General features: G+C 34.1%; 1 protein-coding gene across 1 annotated transcript in view; it reads left to right on the top strand.

The window, feature by feature from the left end:
* The window catches only part of LOC117176544, a 44,516-nt gene that overhangs the window by 1,012 nt on the left and 30,785 nt on the right, over positions 1-12,719 (top strand). The window lies entirely within an intron of this gene.

Below are 12,719 nucleotides of genomic sequence, written 5' to 3'. Positions count from 1 at the left end.
ATCGACTCGGGATACTTATAAGATACTACCATGATTTTTTCAGATTTTTTGGTCCAAAAATAAATTAGGCCAAAAACCGGCCTTACCGACCCTTCCCCTTTGTTAGCTCTACTTCTACGAGTTATCATCCTATCTACTAAACAAAAGCATGCACTATTAAAAATATGAACGGTCGAAATTCTTTGGATAATTGTAACACGAATTATATTTAAGAAAAAACATTCATGAATGAACGAAGTTCAAGAAAATTTATGTTCATTTTATATTCATTGCGTAGTTCGAAAATATATTTCGAGTGTTTTACTTGTATAATAATAAATAACGAACGAAGCATCCCTTCATCAGACTCAACATTTAAAGAAAAGAAAATTAATTTATCACTTTCTCCTAGCACAAGTAAATTTTTTACATTCTCATCATAGAATGTATGAGATTGGTGTTGAATTTGCCCCCCCCCCCCCTTCCGTTGTCAAATGTCAATGTCTTGAGACGATCTGACTCCGAAAAAAAGGTTTTTACGAATATGTGTATGTATGTCTGTATGTCTGCATGTGAGCGCGATAACTTTTGAAAAAATCATTCTATTTTATTGGTCTTTGGTACACTCTTTGAGTGTCTGAAACTGAAGGTCAAGTTCGTCAGATTATGTCGTTTTTCCAAAAATGTAATTTTTATTTTTAATCTTATTTTTTATAACAAAAACATCCACTCGCCCTATCTAAGAATGATTAATAAAAATTTTAAAGATACTTTTTGGTTTAAAATTTTTTGTCTATTAATTTGTTTTCGTATTTTTGGTCGTTTTTCAAAAAAATTAATTTTTTAATTTTCAATTATATTTTTTATGATTCAGGAAAAAATAAGCGTTATATAAAAAGACTATACCAGACAAATTTGTAGCTCTTTCTCGAAAGAGCAACTTTTTCCTATTCATTTTTTGCATAGCTTATTTCGTTTGTCCAAAAATTTAATTTCCTTATTTTCAATTTCGTTTTTCACGCATGAAACAAAAACGACCTGTTTTATGAAAAAATGGTTGATTACAAATTTGTAGATCTCTTTTAAGTGTACAATTTTGGTCTATTAATCTTTTTTTCATCTTGCACAGTTTGACCGCCAAATGAAATTTTTTATTCTTCCTTATTTTTTGAGCAATCAAAATTTGAATTTTTCAAAAAAAAAATAAAAAAGTTATTATAACAATCGTGTAGAGCTTAAAAAAGAAATACTTTTTTCGTATCGTGCGTTGTTTGGCTTAAAATGTTGATATTCGTTTGTTTTTTGGGAATTTGAAAATTCTATAACTCTAACAGTTTTATTTTTATCATAAAAGTTATTAGGACAAATTGCTCTAATCTTCGAGTGCTATGAATATCTGGACATAGAATTTGCAAATCTTGAAAAAAAGTCTGAATAAATTTGAAAATGCTCTTACTTTTTACATTTTAATCTAAAATAGCTGGCTGACGAACTTGACCTTCAGTTTTTGACACTCAAAGAGTGTATCAAAGACCAATATAATAGAATGATTTTTTCAAAAGTTATCGCGCTCACATGCAGACATACAGACATACATACACATATTCGTAAAAACCTTTTTTTCGGATTCAGATCGTCTCAAGACATGGACATTTGACAACGGCTGGGGGGCGGGGGGCAAATTCAACACCAATCTCATACATTCTATGATGAGAATGTAAAAAATTTACTTGTGCTAGGAGAAAGTGATAAATTAATTTTCTTTTCTTTAAATGTTGAGTCTGATGAAGGGATGCTTCGTTCGTTATTTATTATTATACAAGTAAAACACTCGAAATATATTTTCAAACTACGCAATGAATATAAAATTAACATAAATTTTCTTGACCTTCGTTCATTCATGAATGTTTTTTCTTAAATATAATTCGTCTTGCAATTATCCAAAGGATTTCGACCGTTCATATTTTTAATAGTGCATGCTTTTGTTTAGTGTATAGGATGATAACTAGTAGAAGTAGAGCTAACAAATTTGCGAGGGGCTGGTCACTTAGATTTCAGGTCACTCCCGGACTTACGAAAGACTTTGTAGAGTTCAGTAGGAGTCTCTAAATTCTATTGTGTTGTTCCTTGGTTAGTCCCAGTTAGTCTCATTAAGTCTCACTGCGTCACAAGAAGTTTCGCTCCAGCCGGCCGTTTCGGCGAAATCCCTGTCGGAAGATTCGTCACTTTATCGGGAACACTCGGGAGATCTGTTTCAAGTACTGCGCGATTAACTTTTCGAGGGAGTCTCGTGGTAAGTCACAAAAAATCTGGATTTAGTCCGAGGAAGGTCTCTAAGAAATCTTCGTTATTCCGATGGCAGTCATTGTTAGTCTGACTTCCTGATTTCTGAGTGGCCAGCCTCTCGCAAATTTGGGTCCTTGACACATTGGAAGAACTGAGGCCTGAGAAGTGTACTAAATATTGAATTATTTAACAAAAAGGTTATACTACTTCTGCAAATGATCATTGCTTCTTTTATTTACTGTTACTTGTTTATGAAGTAAATAAAAGCATGTATTTCATATAATTTTCTGAACGCTTCATGTAAACTTTATTTATAAAATTAAGAAAAGATAAACTGTGCTAATCTTATTGTCATTTCCATGAGATCCATAAATATATGTATGTAGATGCGAAAACTTGTACTTTTCTTTTCTTATAACTTCTGAACCTTTGAACGAAAAAGCCGCGAAAATTTGTGCAGTAATAGACAATGTCCCTGGGTAGATTATAGGCATATTTTTATGGTCGAACTTATTGTCCATTTTGCTCCCGCAACACATAACTCTCATACGCATCTGAAGCCGCGGGTTTGCGCTACACAGAAAAAAAGTCTTATTTCTATGATGGTCTTGTTTTTATTTTTGTCTTAAATCAAGCTGATGCCTAGAATTGAATAATAATTATGTTTTAAAAAGAGCCGTAAAAGGTCTTCAGTTCAAAACAAAACACAATTATGGTTAACCCTTACTCTTTTGAATTAAAAGCAAGCCCCACTTGGTTTTGGATCTGAGGCAGCAAGATTTGGGATCTAAATAAGAAGGCAATAAGGCTCACTTTAGCCCTCATGGTCTAGATTTTAGGCATCTGAACAGCTATAGGTAATTCCAAAGAATTGCGACGTCACAGCAGCTCAACGAGCCGAGCGAGACGCGTCGTGTAGTCGTCGCACCTATTTGTTTCTTAATTGTTTGAGTAGAGACTCTGTTCACCGAGTGAGTAACTAAATGGATCGCGAAATAACCTACAGACGCACATCTTTACGTATTTGTGCCGAGATACTGTGAAAGAAGGACTTGTCTCGACGAAAGTGTCCAATATTGGAGCAGGCACTCAATTTTTTATGACGTTCAGGGAGCGTGCGTGTCAAATTTCTGAGAAAGACCTCCATAGTTGCGCACAATGGACTTAATAAAACCACGTCAACAAATAATTATATATTCAATAATAATAATAATAATAATAATATATCAACGAAAAGGTTCTTTTATTTCAAAGAAACTGTTTTTTGGGCGTAATTTTATTTATAATGCAGGATTTATTCAGGTCATATTTAGCTCTTCTTTTAAATTTATAAAGTGACTTGATGGAAGCCCACAGTCTGGCTACAAGATACTTTTAAGATTATGCAGCGGCTTGATGTTAGCGTCCCTAGTAAAAATGGCTAATAGAATCCATATAGAAACCTAATAGGTGTGCCTTATATTAGGTCCTACTACCGTTGAAAGCGGCATTTGTACTCCCATTCTATATGGCTTTCTTTTCAGTTTCTAGAAATTTTGAACTGGATATGATAAGGATCTGATGTGTTGTGTATTAGGTACTCGCAATGCACTACTTTTTGGATCCTAAGTAGAATCTGATCGTTTTTCTATTTGGTCCCTCACAGACTGAGAAAAAAATACTTCCAAATCAATGATAATTCAAATAAAATATTTTTAAATTTTTTAAAAATTGATCATGCTTTAAATTCTGAAGTGTGATGCTATGTTACAATAGTAAAAAGTTTAACTAGCACATTGCCATAATCTATTACCAGAAATTTTTGATTCAAAGAAGGAAAATATTAAACAAATGTAAAATACTTTTTCTTTGCAAAAGTTAAATCTAAAGACTTTACACCTTTCTGAAGCCTCTGACAAACTCTCCTACATTTTCTCGTATTTTTGACAGTCGATTCTTCTTAACTATACTCCACACGTTATTTTAAAACTAAAGTAATAGTTAAATTTGCCTAGAGAAGCTTATTACTAATAACCAAAGATAAACGCAGTTTATTAAAATATCCGCAAGCGCCGAGAATCGACACACGCACCGCACGCTTATAAGTCGAACGCCTAATCCCCATAGTTACGATGCCACGCTAAGTGCGATATCATAAATGCTTAACGGCATTCATCCGATACTTTAGAAAGTAGGAAAAAGGTTTTTGAAGCTCGATTTGTTATATATGATTGTTGGATGTACTTAAATGATTTTAAATTGAAATTTTTGAAAGTTTGCATCTCGGTGATTTTATTCTTTTTAAATTTAAGTATAATTAAGCATAAGAGAACTTGATTGGTTTTTATATTCGGTTTCTAATTGGTTTTCATCTGGTTCGTAGTGACTTGCAAAGTGGTTTCGATTAGCATCGGATGTTCTGTTTATTAGGTACTCGCATTTCATTACATATCGGTTCCTAAGTGGCATCTAAACGAATTTCTATTCGGTTTCTAATGGCCATCTATTTGGAGCGGAGGAACTTTCAATGTGGATCTCATTAGGCTCTAATATGTGTTTATTTGGTATTTGTAATGCATTAACTATTGGTTCCTAATTCGATCTTAAATGGTTTTTCTATTCGGTTTCTATCTGGTTTTTATCTGGTTCGTAGTGACTTGCAAAGTGGCTTCGGTTAGCATCGGATGTGCTGTTGATTCGGTACTCGCAATTCATTACATAGCGGCTCCTAAGTGGAATCTAAATGGATTTTCTATTCGGTTTCTAATTGCCATCTATTTGGTGCGCAGGGACTTTTAATGTGAGACTGATTAGGATCTAATGTTTTTGTATGTTATTTACTCGGTACTCGCAACGCATTACTTATCGGGTCCTAAATAGCATCTAAACAGATGTTGTTTTTGGTTTCTATTTGCCATCTATTTAGAGCGTAAGAACTTCTGATGTGGATCTGACTAGGCTCTAATGTGTGTTTATGTGGAATTCGTAATGCATTAACTGTTGGGTCCTGAGTGGCACCTAAGTGGATGTCTACTTGTTTTCTGACTGGTATTTATCTGGTCCGGAGTGACTTGTCTCGTAGAGCCACTTTGAAAACATTATTTTGAATTTTAATGTCTGATTAATTTTAATCCGAGTTCCTATTCAAATTCCTGAGAGAAACTCTTAGAGCAGAAATTTTTTACTTGTATAGTTCGCGAGAAAGGAGAACCTTAAAGGTGCTTCATATATCAACTTTATAAACCATTATTTTGAGTTTTAATATCCGATTCATTTAATCTCAATTTACCATTACAAATCCTAATAAAACCTCTTAGAACAGCAATTTTAAACTTTTGGCACTCGTAAGAAAGCAGAACCTATTAGATTCCCTTTAGGGCCACTTTCAATGCAGATCTTCGAATTATTATTTGATAAATATAATTCCATTTGACCATTAAAAACCTCATAGAGCCACATAGAGAAGCATCTTGTACTTTGTAATATTTCCAGTCGTGTTTTAAAGGCACATCAGTGCCTAATAGAGTCTATTGGGGAAATAAATTCAAGTTAATTTTGGTCCCATTAGCCGTATAATTTACGAATACAAGCCATTAGAAACCATATCCAAATAAAAATGCTCTTAAGAACCACGTGAGACCACATAGAAAGCTATCTGCATCCTCTATGGTTTTAAACAGTTTCTATTGATAACCTATTAGGCATTTTTCCCAGGACTGCCGCCTAGCCAACAAATAGTTTCTAAACCCTGCAGTGGCTTGATGTTAGCCCATAATATCGCTTCCGACTACTTTCAAGACTACATTTGGTCTAACTTGTAGTTTTATAAGTAGTTCGTTTTAAAGATTTCAAGCTATGCTAGTTTTTAGTGAAGCTGGTCTTCTTTACGTTACACCTTGAAACAAGCCCACTTTTGGTTTCGAATCAAGAGTTTTTTTGCTGTGCAGTTAGTACGCAGGGTGGACACGTTGATGATTATCAAAAAGTATGCAACTCGACATACACGCACATAATAATAGGATTGGCGTGTAAGCCAGGTTGCATACATTTTGGTCAGCCCCAGCGTGTCCACTCTGTATAAATGTGCGGCGGCGTCTATTTTTGTAAACAATATCAATTAAACTGATCTACTCCATCGGTCGTAAATTCTTCCTAACATTTTTTTTGCTTATCCTGTAAAACTAACTCGATTTCACTACGCACGGTTTAGCATTCCCCGCTTCGATTTTGAATATGTACATCTTTCAAAATTATGAATATTCAATTGAATCAATTAATTTTCACCAAAATGTTGCACAAAATATGGCATCCTGCTTATAAAGTACAAATCTAAAATCTATACAGTCCTCATATATTTAAATTTGTATCTAGCTTCTAGATAGCTCGTTGATTCTTTGTAAAAGTTCTTTTCAAAATGTTTTCATTTCAAAGCAACCCTTCACAGAAAAAACTGAAATTTCCATTGGAAACCATTTTTGGTTCCGAAGGAGCTGCAACAAAAATGAAGCCCGCTTGCTGAAAAGGAACCCAAAACGGTGAATCAGCTCTAAATTATACCACGCCTGGGGTTGTAAAGGATCTCAATTGTAAGTGAGCCTATTTCTAAAGAACCTATTTTTCGCTTTCCCCACTTAGATAGTATGTTTAATTAATAACATAATATTTATCTTAAAGCACATATGTAATTGAACTCTGACAGACATAACTTAATGAAGACAATTAAAAAACAAAATAATACAGCCATTAAAACAGATGTAATGACTTGATAAATATCATTTGAAAGTTTTAGAGTAAAATTGTCAACATAAAGGCATATTCATATGCAAGAAACTTTTCGTTTTAAATCATCGGTCGATAACTGTAAATCGATTCCATGGACATAGGAAACACGGGACTAGGCATGCCGTCCTAACTTGGGCGAGCGGGGTTGAATCCACGGGAGGGGGGAGAATTCCATGAGTGGGGAGACCCGCCATCTTACGATGTGCTATTTGATTATGCGCACGAGCATTTTTGCCGACAAACTGTGCATGAAAATGTAAACATGTGGGCGGTGTCATGTTTTTCGCGGGACATCAAAAGGTGGCGGACCTCCCCCCCTCATTGCATCACCCCAGCAATGGCATGCCTAGTCCCTTGTTTCCTATGTCCATGATCGATTCCTAACTCACCAGCCTTAATTTGCAAGCGTTTGGTTTGTGAATAGTACTTCATGTTCTTTTAAAGAGCGCTCTAAATGAACCCTTTTGGCTCTCTATAGGTATCTATTGGAGCTCAATTTTTCTGTGGTATCCTTGGCGGACCGAAGGAACCGAATGGAGCCTCTACAAAGTTCCCGTAAAGACTCCATTGGGTCCACATTCGGTTCCTTTTAAAAAAACTCGAAAAAACTGCAAAATCAACTTTTAAATTGTTGAAATTCGGATTCTACGTTAAAATTCCCTATAGAAGGTCACGGATAAATCGCAATAGATTTTTTTAGCAACGGTAAAAAGTTTAAAAAAATATAAGGCGTATAACGCCTGTTGACTGCTATTTACAGGCGATGCGTTTGAAGTGTAGTAGTCAACAGGCGTTACACGTCATATTTTTTTGAACTTTTTATCGTTGCAAAAAAACTATTGCGAAAATTCCGTGACCTTTTATAGGGAATTTTGACGTAGAATCCGAAATTTAACAATTTAAAAATTGATTTTGCTATTTTTCGAGTTTTTAAAAAGGTAACCGAATGGGGACCCAATGGTGTCTTTACGGGTACTTTGAAGAGGCTCCATTCGGTTCCTTCGGTCCGCCAGGGATTTTATGCAAAGTTCCTGAAATATTTTGGTACACTTCGAAATTCTTCTTTCGCAGCTTCAGAAAACAATCATTTTATCAATTTTTCGACATCTTCAAACCATCTGTAGTTATTTTCGTTCCGTTTCTGTGAAATAATCCTTATATAAGTTCCTTTAAGAATTTCAGCCTTCAGCTCAAAAAATTTAGTTCTAATCGATTTACATATTATGTCTCAAATAAGTAGGGTCTCTAAGGACGGTTTTTGGCCCAATTTAGATTCAGTCCAAAAAAATCGAAAAAATTCCTATAGTATCTACTAACAATAATAAGTCAGTTCGGCATTAAACGGAACACCCTCATCCCCTCTATTCACACCAAACACCATTTACAAAAATAAAAACTTCACCGCGTCTATGCAGTGTTTTTGGGAAAAAAACCCAATAACAAAAATCAAGAAAAATACATATATAGGTTTTTGGGGTCGCTGATTTCGAATCCAAGGTCTGTTGACCTTCACCACATTAGATTCAAGGTCATTTGAAGGTCAAACTGCAGAAAATCCGATGAAAAAATACAGAAAAATACAGACATAGGTTTCTGTGATGTCTGATTTCGAATCCAAGGTCTGTTGACCTCCATCATATCAGATTCAAGGCCGTTTGAAGGTCAAACTGCAGAAAATCCGATTAAAATATTCAGGAAAATACATACATAGGTTTTTGGGGTCGCTGATTTCGAATCCAAGGTCCATAAAAAAATACATAAAACGTTTCTCGGTTGAATAATTAAAAAATTAAAGTATTAACGTTATGAACGCTTATTAACTATTATTTAAAACTTTTATTGCAAAAATAGAATGAGAATAGAAAGGTTTGCACTTGTAATTGTTGAAAACATAAATAACAATGAGCATGAAGCATTGTTTGTGCGAATTACCAAATATTACTAACATCTGAATAGCCTAAAAATCGGCCGACGACTGCCGACGTTGGTCGACATTTTTTTGACGTACTGACGATTCAAACCGTAATAGCGTATCTCTCCGACAGTAAATTTATTCACGAGTATTTAAAAAAAAATTCAATTCAGTTAAAAATTGTCGAGTCGTCGATTATTTGCACGAACAAATCCAAAATAACCTCCTATGTGGCGGTACAATCTGCTTCAACATTATGCAAGGTTCGTACTGGGAACCCTACACAGTAACCACCATCGCGATACACTAGGAAGAGAAAGAGAGACACTAGGAAAAAGAAAAGGAAAGAAACACAATGCAGGACTACATGTTCAGGGGCCCGTCATCTTTTTTGATTGAACGTTGAATAGTTACAAAAATTTATTTTTTTCATTTGACACTTTAATTGCTTGTAATTAAAAAGAACTCTCAACTAAACAGTTGAATTTTTAACTAAAAAAGATTAATGTTTAAACAAAAAGTTTAATCTTCTACAGAAAAAACGAATTTTTTAAACAAATTCAAGAATTCTGAAGCAGAAAGTTAAAGTTTCAACTAAAAAATATAAAATTTAAAACGAGAAGATTAGTTTACTATGAAAAAAGACGAATTTTCAATATAATTTAACCAGTTGAACAAAATTTCAAGAAAATTTATCTCGGGGACCTATTAGAGGATACAAAACTATTAGTGGCGACTTGTTTATAGCGTCGACTAGACTAACAGAGTCTGGGCCAATCAGGCTCACTTGTTAGAATACATGCAATGAATTGAATTCTTGAATTTCGTTAAAAAATTAATTTTTAAAAACATTAATCTTTTTTAGTTAAAAATTCAACTGTTTAGTTGAGAATTCTTGAATTTGGTTAAAAATTTGTTTTTTTGCGGCACAAAATTAATGGTTTGGGTTGAAAATTCATCTTTTTGGTTCGAAATTGAACAAAAAAAGAGAAATATATATTTTTAGTTACAAGTAATTAAAGTATCAAAAGAAAAAAAGAAATTTGTAACTATTCAATGTTCAATCAAAAAAGATGACGGGCCCCTGAATATGTAGTGCAGCACTGTGTTTCCTTTCTTTTCCTTTTCCTAGTATCTCTCTTTCTTTCCCTAGTGTATCGCGATGGTGGGTACTGTGTTGAAGAAGACTGTACCGCCAGCGCTTGACTCGGCCAAAACAATAGACCCCCACCCCCCCGACGGCTGGCTTAAGGGGCTGGATGGGAACCCTGTGATATCTTTTACCCGAATTAATTTATTTAAATCTCTCTAATACATTCAGCATTAATCTTTATGCCAGTGTTTCGAATTTCAGAATCTAGTATATATATCCAATGAATCTAATTCCCACTTGTACGTTCGAAAAATATCGGTTTAAAATTATTTTAAATCCTTTTTCTGGTATATAAGCTTGAGAAATTTTAATTTTCTTGCATCTTATTAATAAATTTTTTGATATCTTTAAATACATAAATATAATATACTTTTTAAATGTATAAGCTATAAATAAAGTGAAAGGTGAGAAATATATACATATATGAAGTAATAATAGTAATTAGGTGAAAGCCAAGATAAAAACGAAACAAAAATAAATTGATAATACTAAATGGATAAATAATTTAGTAGATAATCAATTAATAGATTATAATTACGTTACGCCACAAGAAATACTAATATTTATTGATATCACTGAAAAACTTCTAAATTTTCATTTTATTGATCCTGACAACGGATTTTTGTATTTTTCAAATTCCATTCAGTAATGTTCTCTGAAATTTTTCGTGGTGCATTGAAGGGAATTGATTTTTTCTTATATCCATTTCCCCGACTGTTTAGGAGACGACTGGAAAAATCAGGTATTTAAGTGAATTACATTTTTTAATCCCCATCAAGAGTGGTTTGAACATTATATTTCACTGAATCTAAAGCTAAAATTTTTATAAGCTGAGAGAAAACTATTTTACGTAGCTATAAAGAATAGTAAAGAAATATAATAATTACAACAACAAAATGACTTACCTTCTTTAGAAGTATTTTATTTCCTACATTTATCTCTCGTATTTTTAAGAGTAGGAACAACACCCCAATGTAATAAAGGTCTCGGAAAGAAGGTTTTAAAGCGCTTTTCTTGAAAATGGTAATTACAAATCTCAAAGTTATTAGAGCAATGTTAATGAAAAATGGCAGTAAATATCAATTCATTTTAATCAGAAATATTATAATGAGGTCTAAAATTAGTTATTTACTATAAGATTTCTTGTTAAAATTTAATTCAAATTCAAATTTCTTCCCAATAGTTTTAAATTGGTGGCGCTGTCATAGCTACCCAACAGGTGTATTGTATCCATTCTTCACGACTGCAAAATACAAACATTTATTTTAATTTGCACCTGCTTACGGCTTAGGATTTAGATTTTATTTTAGTTAGATTTAGGATTTTATTGTACTGTTGTTGTAAGCACTAACATTACAGTAATGTGGCATTTTATTTGAACACCGTTACGATGAAAATTATATACAAATATTTTTAACTGTCAGAGAAGACGCATGGCAGAAAGTAAACTTCCCCATGTAATGCCTGTGCTTCTTCTCCGAAGCGACAGAGTGCGCTAGTATCCAGTGTACTGTAACGATCGCATAAATTTGCATTCCATCCGCTAGGAAGAGCACCGTCGCTTCCATAGAATGCGCGGTTTCGATTCGAAATTATAAAATATTCGTGCGAAAAGTAAAAAGATTGGCGAGCGAAAAGTAAAAAGATTGGCAAGCAACATTTCAGGGCAAATCGGCATGAATATGGTTTAAGTGATAATCATTCCTGTAAGCGAATAAATGTATATGTTAGATTTTTCGAGAATTTTTGGGCAGAGGAAATTTAATATAATGTTTAGATTTAAGATAGCAGACTTGACAGCAGAATATACAATTCTTATATTTATTATCAAATTGGCGACAGAAAATCGTTACACTGAACCGAGGGGAGAATCATTTTGGTTTTCGTTGAAATGATTAAGACCTCCGGGCAGTCGGTTCTCCGAACTATAATGTAAACATTATGAGCGGACTTGGCTTTACCGTAGTCGGCGAAGTGTTAGGGCACGTGCGTTCTTCACATAAGAAGGCGTATCGAAATCGGCGACCAATTATTAGTCATAATAAGAGTAGGGATATGTAGAGTGGGATAGAGAGAAAATGTAATTTAGAAGAGAGAGAAAGCACGAAAGAGGGGGGAGTTAAGGACCGCTATGACGGTACCGAAACTCCCATCGCCGAAGTCAGAGACCAGAAGCAATCTTGCCCTCGGACGCGTCCGGTTCTCTGGCAAATTTGTACAATTCGCATTCTGAATAAATTCATTTTGTTAATCTAATATCACAAAATCTATAGTTGTCAGTTCATTTTGTTGCCTAATTATCCGTTTTCAGAAAGAAGAGAAGAGTTTAATAAATCAACGTTAAAATTTTTGAACTTTTAAATTCGGGATAATTCCGCGCCAAATTCGGCTCCGCGTGTTACATGTACGGCATAAAAGAAATTATAAACGTAGATGCAGTACGCGGTGTCAGAGTGGGGGAACTATATATATAGGACAACACCTTTCCTGCCCTATGATTTGTGTCGCTCTTTAATAGGCGATTTCGGATCGATCGATTGATGCTCATGATAGATTGATAGATTCTGGTCTATCAGACGCATCACATTGATTGATCAAAACCTTTCGCTCTGTGACAATGTCACAGAG

This window comes from Belonocnema kinseyi, chromosome 7 (assembly GCF_010883055.1).
Source record: "Belonocnema kinseyi isolate 2016_QV_RU_SX_M_011 chromosome 7, B_treatae_v1, whole genome shotgun sequence".
In the NCBI taxonomy this organism is placed as follows: Eukaryota; Metazoa; Arthropoda; class Insecta; order Hymenoptera; family Cynipidae; genus Belonocnema; species Belonocnema kinseyi.
The sequence above is the reverse complement of the archived record's forward strand: the minus strand, read 5'-3'. Positions and strand labels throughout refer to the sequence as shown.